This window comes from Triturus cristatus, chromosome 6, assembly GCF_964204655.1.
Source record: "Triturus cristatus chromosome 6, aTriCri1.1, whole genome shotgun sequence".
Lineage (NCBI taxonomy): Eukaryota > Metazoa > Chordata > Amphibia > Caudata > Salamandridae > Triturus > Triturus cristatus.
In genome coordinates this window covers 1,598,399,149-1,598,413,118 of record NC_140589.1, presented here as the reverse complement: position 1 = coordinate 1,598,413,118, position 13,970 = coordinate 1,598,399,149, and the positions used below count along the sequence as shown (strand labels likewise).

Genomic DNA, 13,970 nt, shown 5'->3' with positions numbered 1-13,970 from the left:
CACTGAGACCTGCTAAACTGACCTCAATGCCAGTGCTCTTTCCTTAAAACAAAGTGATGTCTAACTGTACACAACTGGCAAAGGACTTTTACACCCCTGTAAGTCCCTAGAAAATGGTATCCCTGGTACCTAGGGCATGAGTATTAAAGAGGGTCCCTAAGGGCTGCAGCATATCTTATGTCACCTGAATGGACCCACACACAAATCCCATACAGACTGCCATTGCAGGCTGTGTGACATGGTGCAAAGCATGTTTAAAAACAATGCAAAGACACTGCATGGGCTATATGTAAGTCACCCCTACAGCAGGCCTATGAGCCCAAAGGAAGGGTGCATTACAGCACATGTAAGGACATATCTGCATGAGCAGATATGCCCCTGTAATGACTAGTTCCATTGCTGGATATTACAAATGAGCATGGAAGCCATCTTAAGGTATGTATTGAGCACTGGTCAAAACGAGTTTCCTAGCTACATAATGGCTTTACTGAAACCTATGGTGTTTGGTATCATACACCTCATATTTTTAGACCCACACCGATTCCAGTGATGGATTTATTAATACATGTACCCAGAGGGTATCTCAGAGGTACCTCTCGAACCTCACTGGTCCTGTCCAGCCTGCCACCTTAGACTAGTTTCTTACCCCTATGAGGTGAGAGCCCCACTCTCCAAGGTCAGAAACAATGCCTCTGGCAGGAGGTGTTTACACCTTTTCCAGGAGGATGGCTAGTAAATTAGCATGTCAAGGCAGGGAACTTCAAAGAGACCACTGCTTTTGCTAAGCGAGCCAGATCTGGGAGATGCCACCCCTTGCCAATTTGGCACCAGGATCGCATTGTAATTAGCTATGTAAGGAGGCGTGTTTCACCTCCAGGCTCGTCACACCCCTAGGGTGGGCTAGCTGAAGTGAACACGAAAACTTAGATTTCATCATCTTGGTTGTGGTGAAGAACAAGTTACATACCTTCGGTAACAATGTATCTGTAAGAGACATATGTAGTTATACATTTCTTACCTTTAGATTTACCTCTAGGCGTCAGACTGGGTCCCGAGATTTTTTGCTTTAGCAGTAAACCTGCACGTCAGTAGGTGGCGTCGGTCGACTCAGTGTTCGTTGTTGGCGTCGTGGTGTCTACATAGACGCCGCCCCTGCGAGCTGACTTCAGTTCTGACACGACTTTCCATGCCAGAAGCACAGAACCATGCAAGACACTGACCACTGGTGCACCTAACTAGGGCCCTGGAAGGGAGTCCCTGTCCCTAGAAGTCAGTTTGCAGAACGGGGAGGATGGGTGGGGCGATAAGGAATCTATACCTACATATGTCTCTTACAGATAGATCGTTACCGAAGGTAAGTAACTTGTTCATCTGAAAGACAGTAGTTATAGATTCCTTACCTTTAGAATAGATACCCCAGCAACGCCAGGTGTAACGCCTCAAGGCTACTGACGTGGAAACCGCTCTGCCCAGAGAGTCAACGGTATCCAGCCCACATCGAATGGTGAACTTACCTGTGTCTTTACCCTCTACGACTGCGCGGATGAGAATGGCCCGGGCCTCCTCATGGCACTGTGGCAGCACTTGCACAATACTATCCCACACTGTATTGGTATAACGGCCCAAGAGGCATGCGGTGTTTACCAATCACGGCGCTAAGCTGGAGGAATAAAACATCTTCTTCCCAAGGTGGTCCAGCTTCTTGGATTCCCTATCTGGGGGAGCAGTAGAGAGTGCGCCTTTAGAGGACGAGGCTTGGACCACCAAGTTCTCAGGTGTTGGGAGAGAAAAAGTGGGTCGCCCAGGGCCGAGCTGTGGCATGGGCAATCATCCTGTCTACAGGAGCCCCTGTGCTGGGCTTGGACCATGTGCCCAGAAAAACATCAGTGAGGGCTTCATTAAAAGGCAGAAGGGGATCCGGAGAGGCCGCTGCCGGTTTAAGCACCTCTGTCAGGTTAGTGCAGACTGCCACCGTAGGAGGCCCAAGCCCTCAGCCGCCCTACTCAACACCACTGTGTATGAAGCTCCCTCCGTCGTAGGTGTGGGAGAGCTTGTCATTGTCTGGGGAGGTATCCAAACCACTGGCATCATCCAGTTCCTCTCGCCAGTCCAGCTCTTCAAGCTGGTCAGCCAAAGGGTCCACAGACCCCCTTCCAGTCCTCCTCACCTTCCTCTGGTTGCTACTCACGCCTGAAAGGAACACCAGGAATGAACAGAGGCACAAATGTACCTGCCGGTACCGACGACGGTCCGGCACCGTGTCCAAGTAAGGGGTGAGGCTGGGGTTGGCGCAGATCGAGGGCACAACTGGCGCTGGGGGCGTCGTCCCTGGAATTGGCACCGGGGAAGGTATCGTGAGGTCAACCGGCATCGATCCGGATCCAGGCCTGGAAGCTCGGGGGCCCTGTGGCTCCAGAGCCGCCGGCATTGAAGGCCCAGGACCCCCAGCCGAGTCCGTGGGGCCCGAAAGCACGCCGGCAAAGCTAGCTGCCTAAAGATGCCGTGAAGCACTTCGTAGAAAGGTTGAAGCTGGGCAGGGGACGCTCCGGCTCCTGAAAAAGGAGGAAAGTGCGGAGTCGTCCCAGAAGCAGGCTCCGAAGACGGAGCTGGAGAGCGAGGACGCTCTGGGTCTCACGTCGGCCGACAGACTGGGCGAAGAGCGGCAGTTCACCTCCTTCTTGTGCTCCGGACTTGCGCGAGGAGTGCGAAGGCTTGGACGATGAATGGTGATGGTGGCTCTGCAACCGGTCCCGAGATCTTCCTCTCGACCGGGACCTCGAGCGACACAGAGCTGACTACTGGGCTTCCAAAAGCTTTCGGGACCGCTCCCCAAAAGACTTCGGGTTCATGACCCGACAGTCGGAGCACGACTTCGGGTCGTGTTCGCACTCCAAGCACCAGAGGCACACGAGGTACGGATCCCTGACGGACATCAGCTTGTGACAGGTGTCACAAGGCTTTAATCAGGTCCGACAATGGGACATCCCTCGTGCACTTGTAGTCAAAGTCTCGAAAAAGTTTAGTCAAAAAATTACTAAGGGGCAAGCTCTCTCCGCATCTGCGCTAGGCTGGCGTGGAAAAAGAAAGAACTGACGTCAGCGCTTTGGGGGAGTGTCTAAGTAGACACCACAACATCATTCCAATGACCACGACACCAACGACGAACGCTGAGTCGACCGATGCCACCTACCAAAGCGCACGGGTACTGTTAAAGAAAAAATCTCCGGATCCAGTCTGATGCCTGGGGGGCATTATAAAGGTAAGAAATTTATAACTACAGTCTCTTTCAGATATTAGGAACTCTGCAACAGAGTGATGCCCACACCCACAGGTAAGAGGTCATCTGGGGGGTGTAGTGACCCAAGGGGTAGGTAGCTAATTTGCTACTCCCCTTAACACCCCTAAATTGAGAATTTTGGTGGGCCCCTAACACCTGGAAATCAAATGCATCAGCTTAACGAAAAAGGACAAAAAACAGAGCCCCCAACTTGAGAACGGAGGAGCAGCAACTGACTTTGCACCAACCCTGCCGGCCTGCCTGCTGTCCTCAACAATGGCACGGATCCGGCTCATCCAGAAAGCTGTGTCACCTCCAAAAGCTGTGGAAGAGTGACCCATAACTTCACCTGGCCAGCAACATCTCTCTTGGAGCAGAGGAGCTGCTTCCCTGCACATTTAAAGGCACAAAAGCCTCCGTCAGCGCGACCCGACTAATCAAACACCACTGAACACAAGCCCCCAGCCAGAGTTGCCATGAATCAACAGTGCCCCTGAGGCACAAATACCCTCAAGGGCTGAGCCAATGTTATAGCCAGACTGGTCCATCATTCCCTGCCTGCAGAAAAGCAGGAACCGCAAGAGCCTACTGATCACTGTGACTTGATGCCTGGAAGCACCACTGCACCCAAGCACCACAACCGGAGGAGAAGTGGATCAACTGTGCCCACAGGGTCCTGAGACTGTCCAGAGCAGAGTCCCCCTGTTGGTTCAGCCGGACTGACCCCCAGTCCCTACTTGCAGCCTCTTTATGACCAGACCATTCTCCATCGACTTCAATGGGGCACCTGACGATGTATTGCACCCGGATGCCCCAGAGCCGCCCGTGGTGACTTGTTGATGCTGCCTTGGACCTTGACCCATACCTAAATCCTAAAGAACAGTCCCGTAAGTCACTGCTAAGTACCCATATGCAGTATACGTTTCTTTCCTATAGGATAACATTACCACTTTAAAAGATACAAGTGCAAGAGTACTTCTGTATACTGATATGATATCTCAAATGCAAGTGTATTTCCAAAACGGTGATATAGCAAAACAAGGTACTAACTCAATTAAAAGGTTCTTGGTGTTAAATAGAAGTGTTCTTTTTCTAGGTTGGTATGGATCTTTTTTTGGAGTGTGTGCATTATTTTTTGACTTTGTGTGCAACAAATGTCTAACACTCTTACTTGATAAGCCTAAGGCTGCTCAACCACACTACCCCCAAAAAGAGCACATTGGGATTGTTAAATTAAGCCCTGTCCACTCATAAGGGACACCTGGACTCTACACAATATACCTCTTTTTGGTATATTATATAAAGAGCCAGTCACAGAACAGGGAGGATCGGTGAGGAACCTGTGGCTAGATGGAGTCCATACCAGAAAGAGTGTTACCAAAGGTAAGTAACTTCTTATAAAGACTTCTATCCGCAGCTTCCTCTCCTTTTGAATAGAAAATAAAGCAGTACCTATACGGAGTAGGATCTGTGAATGGACTCAAACCAGAAAGTCCTGCAGGACAGAGCAGTCAAAATGCCCCAGCATACTCCAAAAAAGAGCTGATTGTCCATCCAGTGTTCTTTGGTACGATCTATGTAGAAGCTCAGAGCTCTCTTGGAGTCCAAGTGTGGGAGTCTCTCTTCCTCCTTAGAGGGATGAGGCAAAGCATAAATTGCCAGCTGGGTGATGGTTCAACGGACATGAACAGCTTCACAACTTTAGGCAGAAAGGATGCACAAGTCCACAGAATCAGTTTGTCTGGGAAAAAGGTGGTGTATGGTGGGTGGTCTTTTCAGCCCTTGAGCTGAAAACACCTGGGCTAAGGTGAACATTCTGAATTTCAGGGCAAAGGTCTAAAATAGGCAGCAGGCCAACATTTTATTGGTCACCAGAAAGGGGGAATAACAACCACAGCCTACTTCTGGCACTGGCACCCTCTCCACAGCCCCTTTGGCCAAAAGGGCTTGCACTTCCTGTTGCAAAATGGAGAGATGGCCCTCTATTAGTCACTGGGGGACAGTGGAAGGTGCAGCGAGGAAGAAAGGAAGAGTAAGGAACAACCCCCATGAACGATCTGTATAACACACCTGTCCGTAGTTATTACCTGCAAATCTGGCTAGAATGGGGGACTGTCAGAGTTGGCCACATCCGAAGGGTGCCAATATGTAGTAACTGCGGCGGGAACATTCACAGCGGTCACATGCCTGTTTAGACAGCTCAGTCAAGCGACACTCGCTGCCCTCAGTACACTACACCAGAAATGGGAGGAAGATCTGGGAGAGCCAATTGTAGACAAGGCATGGGGGGGGAATTGGTAGATCGAGTGGGCAAGGTCACAAGAAACACTAGATTCCAACTTGTTCACTTGTATGACCTCCACAGGGCTTACCTCACGCCAGGTTGTACTAATAGATACTTTGATGTAAGGACAGCAGTATGCCCACGCTGCAACAAAGATACCAAACTTCCCTGACTTCAGTAACGCCATCATGGAGCTGTGGAGTTCATGTTGACAAACTCCGAGCCCATGCAATCAAAATGGCTTCACTGCACTTACAAAATCTGTGAATGGCACAGACACTGTAGGGCAGGGGTCTTCAAACTGTGGGGCGCGACCCCCAGGGGGGCCGTGGAGTGATGCAAAGGGGGTCGCGCCTTCCCAGTCACACTTCTGCCCAGGCCCAAGGGCTTCAGCCCCCCCCCCCCCCCCTTCCCCCGTCCTGTGTCTCAGCCCGGGCTGCTGCAGTGAAACTTGAGCTGCTGGGGGCTCAGCTGGGCAGTGTCTGGATTCCTATCTCCGGCACCCCCGTGTTTTTTCACAGGTCTTTAAAGACCATTTAACATGCCTTTGTAAACTGCTTACAGAGGCTTAGGTTTTTTTGCTGGTTCCAGTACCCCCTGGGTCCCCACTGTGCCTATTCCTTACATTTGGATTTTACATTCACTGCCGTAGTGTGAGAATGCATTTCATGGAAAGGAATACAAAGTTGGCTTCCTGGGGGCGCTGTGTGTGAAAGTTTATTGTGCTTTTGAAACACCTGCTGCAGTGTTTCTTTCCCCGGCAATTACCAGGCCTCACATAAATGTCAAGATAACTTGTGTGATTAATTATCTTCCTGGAGAGAGATCAGAATGTTGTATAGTTGAGGTTTTGACTTGGATGATGTTAGTGCAGAGGGTTAATATGCCTGCTGCAAAGAACGTGTACCAAGTAGATTACAGAGTGCGTATGATGTGAAGAGATCAGCAGGTTACTGCTTTCAAAAGAGACATCCTTTTGTTACTTGCAATTTATAACTTAAAGTCCTAATAGAGAATAGTGAGCTATTAACTTTCATCCTAGAACAGCATGCACACTACAAAGAATACATTATTAGACCATTGATTAATGTTGCAAAAAGGGTTAATTTGGCTAGAAATCAATTCTTATTATTAAAGGAAACTCCCAACTATGCTGTTTCTTTTTCGACTCTGCGTTTGTGCTTCTCCACACCAAGCACTCTTGAACTATACTGCCTACCAGTATGGATGACATGTGACTCCTATACTTTTAGTCCTTTGGCTTATGTAACATTTCCTATACACTGATTTACACACTTATGATTGATTGTCTCTGTGTAATGTGTGTGTGATGCAAAGTGCTCGGACACCCTACACTGGTATGAGTGGCACTATATAACTAATTCAATGCATCTGAGAGTGTGGGGTTATGGAGACTTGGTCACTGTTAAAGGGTGCTAGTGAGAGAATCCGTGGTGGGGGTGGTCATTGTGGGGGGCACCACCAAACATGGTCGCACAGGGCACCACCAGCACTAAAGCCGGCCCTGGGAAGTATGCACAGATAAGCGCTGAAAATACCGCTTTAGGTGACTGTTTTTTTTTGTACCGACTGGGCCACCAAAATAATCTGCTGGCAACCCTAATCATAGGACTGGAAGTTTGTTGCAGGATCAGCACATTATTTATTTCCTTCACCCTTGATCCCCGATTAATGCCGCAATAGTTTAACTTAGATCTTAAAGTCTACGCCCCGTCAATAACATGCTGAGTTACTTCATGGGTCTGGGAATGCACCCTGCATTCAGACAACTCATTCCTCATTCTCGCCCTTCATTGTCACGCTCACCCTGCACTCACAGTGATCACAATGCACTCGCACTGATCACCATGCACTTGCACCATTCACCCGCTCACCTTGCACTCACAGCGATCACAATGCACTCACACTGATCACCATGCACTTGCACCATTCACCCGCTCACCCTGCACTCACAGTGATCACTCTGCTCTCAAAATGCACTTGTCCTGCTCACACTATACCTCAACCTGCAGTCACACGAGTACACTACTCATCCTGCACTCATGTGACACTTCACTCACCTGTCCCCCTCACTACTCAATATGCAACTCACTCAAACAAGCCCATCAGTAATCATACATTCATTCATCCCATTCTGAACTTGCATCCGCACCCAAAATGAGAGAGGACAGCAAGGGAGTGAGAGAATTTGATTGAAGAGGTCAGGGATGAGGAGAAATGTGAATTGCCGAAGAGAAGTGTGGACACGCAAGAAGTGAGTGTGATCCAAAGGTGAGGGCTTCTGTTAGAACAAAGGGGAGATGTGAAAGAGGAATGGGGGGACTGGAGAGGTGTAAGATACAAATAGACAAAAATTTGAATGAAGAGACGAGGTGAATGAGAAGTGCTGAGGGGCACGGGAGGTGACAGGGCCAGAGAGGCCATGAGATAAATGTGAGAGACTGATAGAGATGAGGGCAGTGAAAGGACAGAATGGCAAGAGGTGATTAAAGGTGAAGTGAGAGGTTGAATGGGGAGAGTTCAGAAGTTGTAAAAAGGGGTGAAAGAAAATGACCTGCAAAGTGAGAGAGGGATCCGGGATTAGGAGAGGAGAGAGGGATGGAAGGGAGGGGGTGAGAGGAAAGCTGCATGGGTAAAAGGCTTAACTCTACACAAAACCGCCAGGGTTTTAAGGGACCCCTGCTTCTTCCGGTCAGGGCCAGGTGAGCTTCTAATGTGGCAGCACGTATTGCTGCAGAGTGGAAGGCCCTTCACAAAGGTTGACTTGAAATCTTTCTGATGATAATTGCTGTATTTTGGTTATAAATGGGTACTGATTGGGTGAAATCTTTCCTCAGTGTTACTGTGTGTAACAAATATCAAAATAATGAAGCAATGCTATCCCAAAATACGCGGCATCACATAACCTTATTTACATTTTCATCCCACGCAATTTAGTCAACAGGTTTAGACATTTTTGTCAAGAGGGGGTCCTTACGCCTCAAAATGTTGACAGGGGGGTCTCGGCATCCAAAAGTTTGAAGACCTCTGCTGTAGGGACATACAACTCTTGCAGCTATGCCCTCACCTGGATATGGACCACCCTGCCTTTTGGGGCTGTAAGGCCAGCCAGAGGGGTTCCTTACCCATGCTTCAGGCAGAGTTGGTGGGCATGACACATAGAGATGTGTGCCATGTTGACTCTTTAGTTTGGTCTGCACCATAACACACAGGCTAAATTGACAGGGTGGGGATGTTAAGGTGAGGGATCTCTGAGGGTGGCATAATACATGTTGCAGCCCTCAGAGGCCCTCTCTGGTCACAAGGTCCTTGGTACCAGGGGTACCATTTATAAGGACTTAAGGGAAGCCCAGAGGTGTGCCAATTGTGGGCACAAAGGTAAAGTTTTAGGAAAGAAAACAGGTGTTTGGGCCTGTTTAGCAGGAACTCAGCACACAGTCACGTTGGTATCCGGTATCTGCTTTAGGCAGCCTGCAACACACACCCGTTTCTCAATCCCAGGGTGGAGAGCCTCTGCTACCTGGGACCAGAAACAATGAATATCCTGGTAGAGGTGTCCCACCTCTTCCCCTAGGATTGGCCCAGTGCTTTAAGGGGAAGGTTCAAAGGCCTGCCGTCCTTGTAATGCGACCTCCAACCTCTGCCGTTAGCAGCAAATAGCAGCCCCCGGTTTACACCCCTACTTTGGGCAGCAAACCAGTAGGAAAACTTAGAAAGGCTAGGTGTGCCAACCTTTGCCAACTCCACCCCTCAGGTGGAGGAGACAAAGTTAAGCACACTTTTCAGTCCCCTCCATATTGAAGATGACTCCTCCAATCAGGGCAAGCTCTGATAGTGGGTGTAGTCACCTCAAGCAACATGCCCATTGGCCCCATCTGCTACTCCCCTAAACTTTGTATTTAGGTGGCTCCCCCAAACCTGGAAACGAATTACCTGCGACCTAAGAAGGACAAAGAAGAAGCTGTGCAGCGAAGCCTGAAGACGACTGACTTGGCCCCAAGCCTTACCGGCATGCCTTCAACTTCCAAGACCCTGCAAGAAGAAAACGCCTGTCCTGCAGCCAGTGACTTCCAGAAACTAGAGTGGGTGTATGAATATTTTACTTTGCGTAACATCGGGCACCTCTGGGAGCTCAACTGCTGGTGTGGACTCTCTGCCGAACCCAGCATCAAAATCTTCCACAGAGTCCGCCTCTTAGCAGACTTTAGTTAAAGGAGAGGAGTTGGCCTAACGGCTAGGGCGGTCGACCTCAAATCTGGGGAACCGGGTTAGAGTTTCGGCATTGACGAACAACGTCCTGTGAATCTGGTTAAATCACTTAATCACCCCTTGTCCAACAAACAAAATGAATGTGTCCTCATGTAACGCAACTGGTGCTCGTGTAAAGTGCTCTGATACCTGATACATTCGGGTCAAGTTAGTGCTATATAAAATTCCATAAAAAAAAAAAAGCTGGAAGAGCAGCCCTCTGGGTGGAATTGGTGAGGGTTGGTTTTTATGTTCAGAGCCTTTGAGTTGAGACTTGTTCGCAGCTGAGGCATGTTTTCTGTGCCGAAAATACTCCAAGACCGAGATGGAACCTGAAGGTCGATGTCATGTTTCCATTCTCGGGCTAGATGCCTGACTGCCCGGGGAGCTGTGCTCACCTCTGGTAGACTCTTTTTGAGATCAAACCCCAGAAGGTGGGGAATGAGGTCTCATGGTGCGGTCTTTGTCCTTAGCCCAGGTGTTTGCTGTGGTTGAACAAGCTCTTCCTCGACATTGGAGCCCTTCAGAAGAAAGGATTGTAGAGCTCTACTCTTGACCCACTGAGACACAAGACTGGACATAAGCTTCTTCTGTCTGGTCAGAGCGGAGTGGCCAGCATTTCATTTGGGGTTTTAGTGCTATATCTTTTAGTATGCTTCCTCCAATAGCATAATAGTATTTTTTCTCTCGAAAGACTCCTCGTAGTCTCGAAGAAGGCAGAGATGAACAAGTTACTGATCTGCAATAGCACACTTTCTGGGGGGCATATCTAAACGCAGATGGCACAAAATCTCTTCGAATAAACTGCAGGTGATAAGACTGGATCCAGAAACTTTTCTTCAGCAGTGTTCCAGTGTGCCGATAGATGGCACTGTGCTGCTCTGCGTTGGCTATATACTGCCCCACAAGTGGCAGCATATAAGCGCAACAAATGCGAGCTGAAAAAGTAAACACCGCGTTGACGATCAGTTGTTTGTGGAGTTCTCGGTGGCAATGAAAAGGAAAGTTAAAGGAAAAAGACCAGGCCAAGGTGGAAAGTCCTCAGCATAAAGATCTGCTACACAGTGGCCAAGAAACAGCCTCCGGAGAGTCCGAGAGTCCATTCAGTCTGGGCTACGGCTGCTATCACTAAGTTGGCTTGTGCAGCGCCTATCCTTGACATCTGCCAGGACATTTTAAGTAACTCAGTATGCCATTGACGGCAGCATAGAATTTCAGATACAAATTAAACTACTGCTATGATGGCATTAATCAGGGATCAAGGGTGGAGGGAATAAGTAATGTGCTGATCCTGCAACAAACTTCCAGTCTTATGATTAGGGTTGCCAGCTCAGTATTTTGATGTCTCAGACAGTACAAAAATAAAGTCACCTAAAGCCTTTTTTCAGCACTTATCTGTGCATACTTCGAACAGCAAATATAAATAGAAAGCACTTTTAATTGTGTTCTAGGGCTGCCTTAATGATTCATAACTGATAATTAAAGGGAACAAAGACAGAAAAGTCACATTACAAATGAATACATACTTTTTTATTTATAACCCTATTTAGTGTCAAGACGAGGTCTTTGTAGGCTCTTTAAACAACACATGGCTGGCATTTTTCCTATGGCAACCCTACTTTATATTCCTTTTCATGAAGTGCATTATCTCAATACGGCAGTAAATGTAAAATACAAATGTAAGGAATAAAAAGGAGTGGGGGCCCAGGGGGTACTGGAACGAGAAATAAACCAAACCTCGGTAACCAGTTCACAAAGGTATGTAAATATGTAAATGGTCTTTAAAGACCTGTGAAAAACTCGGGCATGCCTGAGATAAGACTAGAGACACTGCCCAGCTGAGCCCCCCAAGCAGCAGCAGCCCGGGCTGACACACACAACGAGGGGGCAAAAGGCCTATTAGCCCTATGAGCGTTGCGCGCCTGCTGCCCTACCACCTCCCTGTCCTGTGGAGTGACCTCTTTTTAATATTAAGAAGGTCCCAAGTTAGTACTGAGATCACTGTTAAGACCATTAGTTAACACTTGCATTTTAGGGCGCGGACTGAGACAAACTAATGTCAGCAAGAAGTGGTGGCACTTCTATGCAGTTCCACTACGTGACTTCCAGGCTGGTATGGAGCCAATGCGGAGCCACAGAGCACCATCTAGTAACGAGCAGGAGCTCTGCTAAAGAAAAAGTTCCAGATCCCGTGAGGCACCTGTGGACAATCCTAAGGTGAAGAACCTGCAATTAGAGGCATACATATAGAGGCATACGTAAGAATATCGATCAGCATCGGGTCTAAGTATGGAAATTTTGAATTACACTTAGGGCAGAACTGAAATGGTGTAAAGATTGAAGGAGTGGGCTCAATGGACTAAAAGTTAAAGCTGAATGACCAAAGCCAATAGCTGAAAAAAACAATCTTTGTTCTGGTGCACTGTGGGTTTCAGAGAGGCATCACAAGATAGCTTGAGACCGAAGTCTTCTTTGAAGATAAACAACTTGCAAACATCAGCACCCACTAGATGCGAGAAGTATGCAGAGCATGTTATATACAACAGCAAAATAACTGATTAACATATCCACCACTCAAATTACTTGCATATTTCACTATACTAATTCACCACTAATCCTTTATGGGTTATGTAGTAGCATGCTACTCGCCGAAAAAGCACTTAGACGCCTCGTATGGGGTAGTAAGCGCAATATAAATGCAATTACAATACTTGTTACCAAAATTCACTTACTGGTGACAATTTCCCTATTGTGGGTCTCTGCATGAAATGTTACGTGCATTTCTATAGCAATAAACTTAGAATAGTGCCTCTGCTATCACGGATCTCAGAGCAGAAAAAGATTAAAAACATACCAAATAAAAGCAAAAACGTTGTCAATATAAAGCAACATTGGCTTTCTATTTGTAATCTATTTTTATATTTTTAATACACGAGTGAGAAAAAATATTAAAAAACGCCCGGTACAAAACTACACATAGAATCATTGTTTACCAAAACGTTTTCCTTTTAAAAAAGAAAAAGGAAATGGAATGTTACCAACAGGCAAGCAGTCTCGCATACAGAAAATAAAATAAATGCGGTCAGTTTGAACTTCCTATGGACCTCCATAACCCTAGCATGTAGCAGAGGGATAGTTAGACCCTTAAGTCTTCTATTCCATTAATATGACAACACAACATTTGATATTTGTTTTTAAATGTAAGTTTTTTTTGCATGGAATTTGCTATGCCTCGCAGGATATCCTTTATTTTGCACAAGATACTGAACTCCTTTACTGAGAGTGTTGGAATATACGTTTTTCATTCATTTGGCTTGATCAGTGGAAACCCTTTTTTCTGACAAGGATGTGCTAAGAATGTAACTTGGTGGTAAAAACATAATTTTGCACAGATTTTCTGCTTACGGCACAGTTTGTGGAGAAAAGGTCTTTTCTTTAATAATATAAAAATGCAGCAGGGAAAAAATACGTTTGCATATATTCTCTCATGTTTCAGTACATGTCCTTGTTGGGTTGTCAATGACTATTTGTCTTTGTATTCTCCAAGTCAAAGCTACTGAGCCCTCATTCTGCCATGGTGAAGGAATACAGGGCCTTTCCCAAGCAGATAAAAATGCTAACATTTTCAAAGAGCCTTTTAAGGGCCTATGAATATTTTTCTTTTCCAGAAGTTTAGCAGCTCCCCAAGAAACCCTTCAATACGTTCGGAAACAGACCCACACTAATCACATCTTCCACCAACTAAATTAAACCGCTCACATTCCAAAATATCCTACCCACAACTCCCACCACATAGATAGAGCAGAGATAAAGGTTAAGATCATACGCCCGCTGGCAGACTGTAGCTGTGCTGATTGTGGAGGTCCATGGGCAGTCGAAGTGAGGGTGCAGGTTTTCCTCCAAGCGAGGCTGCATGTTTATGGGAATACTTCCCTTTCATTTGTATGAAATAATTGGGAAACAAAAATAGCTTTGAGAACCAAATGCTGCTAAGTGATTTAGAGGTTATGATACACCAGCTGCATCCAATTATGTCAAACTCAAAGCATCATATTAAGTGCAGCTACTTGGTTTTGTTTTCTGTATGCTTTTGAGTGTTGGCCCTTAGCAGTCTGTGCTGTCCACCTGGGTGCAAGTTTA

General features: G+C 47.1%; 1 protein-coding gene across 2 annotated transcripts in view; it reads right to left on the bottom strand.

The window, feature by feature from the left end:
• Positions 1-13,970, bottom strand: part of FBXO11 (F-box protein 11) — a 400,064-nt gene that overhangs the window by 26,635 nt on the left and 359,459 nt on the right. The window lies entirely within an intron of this gene.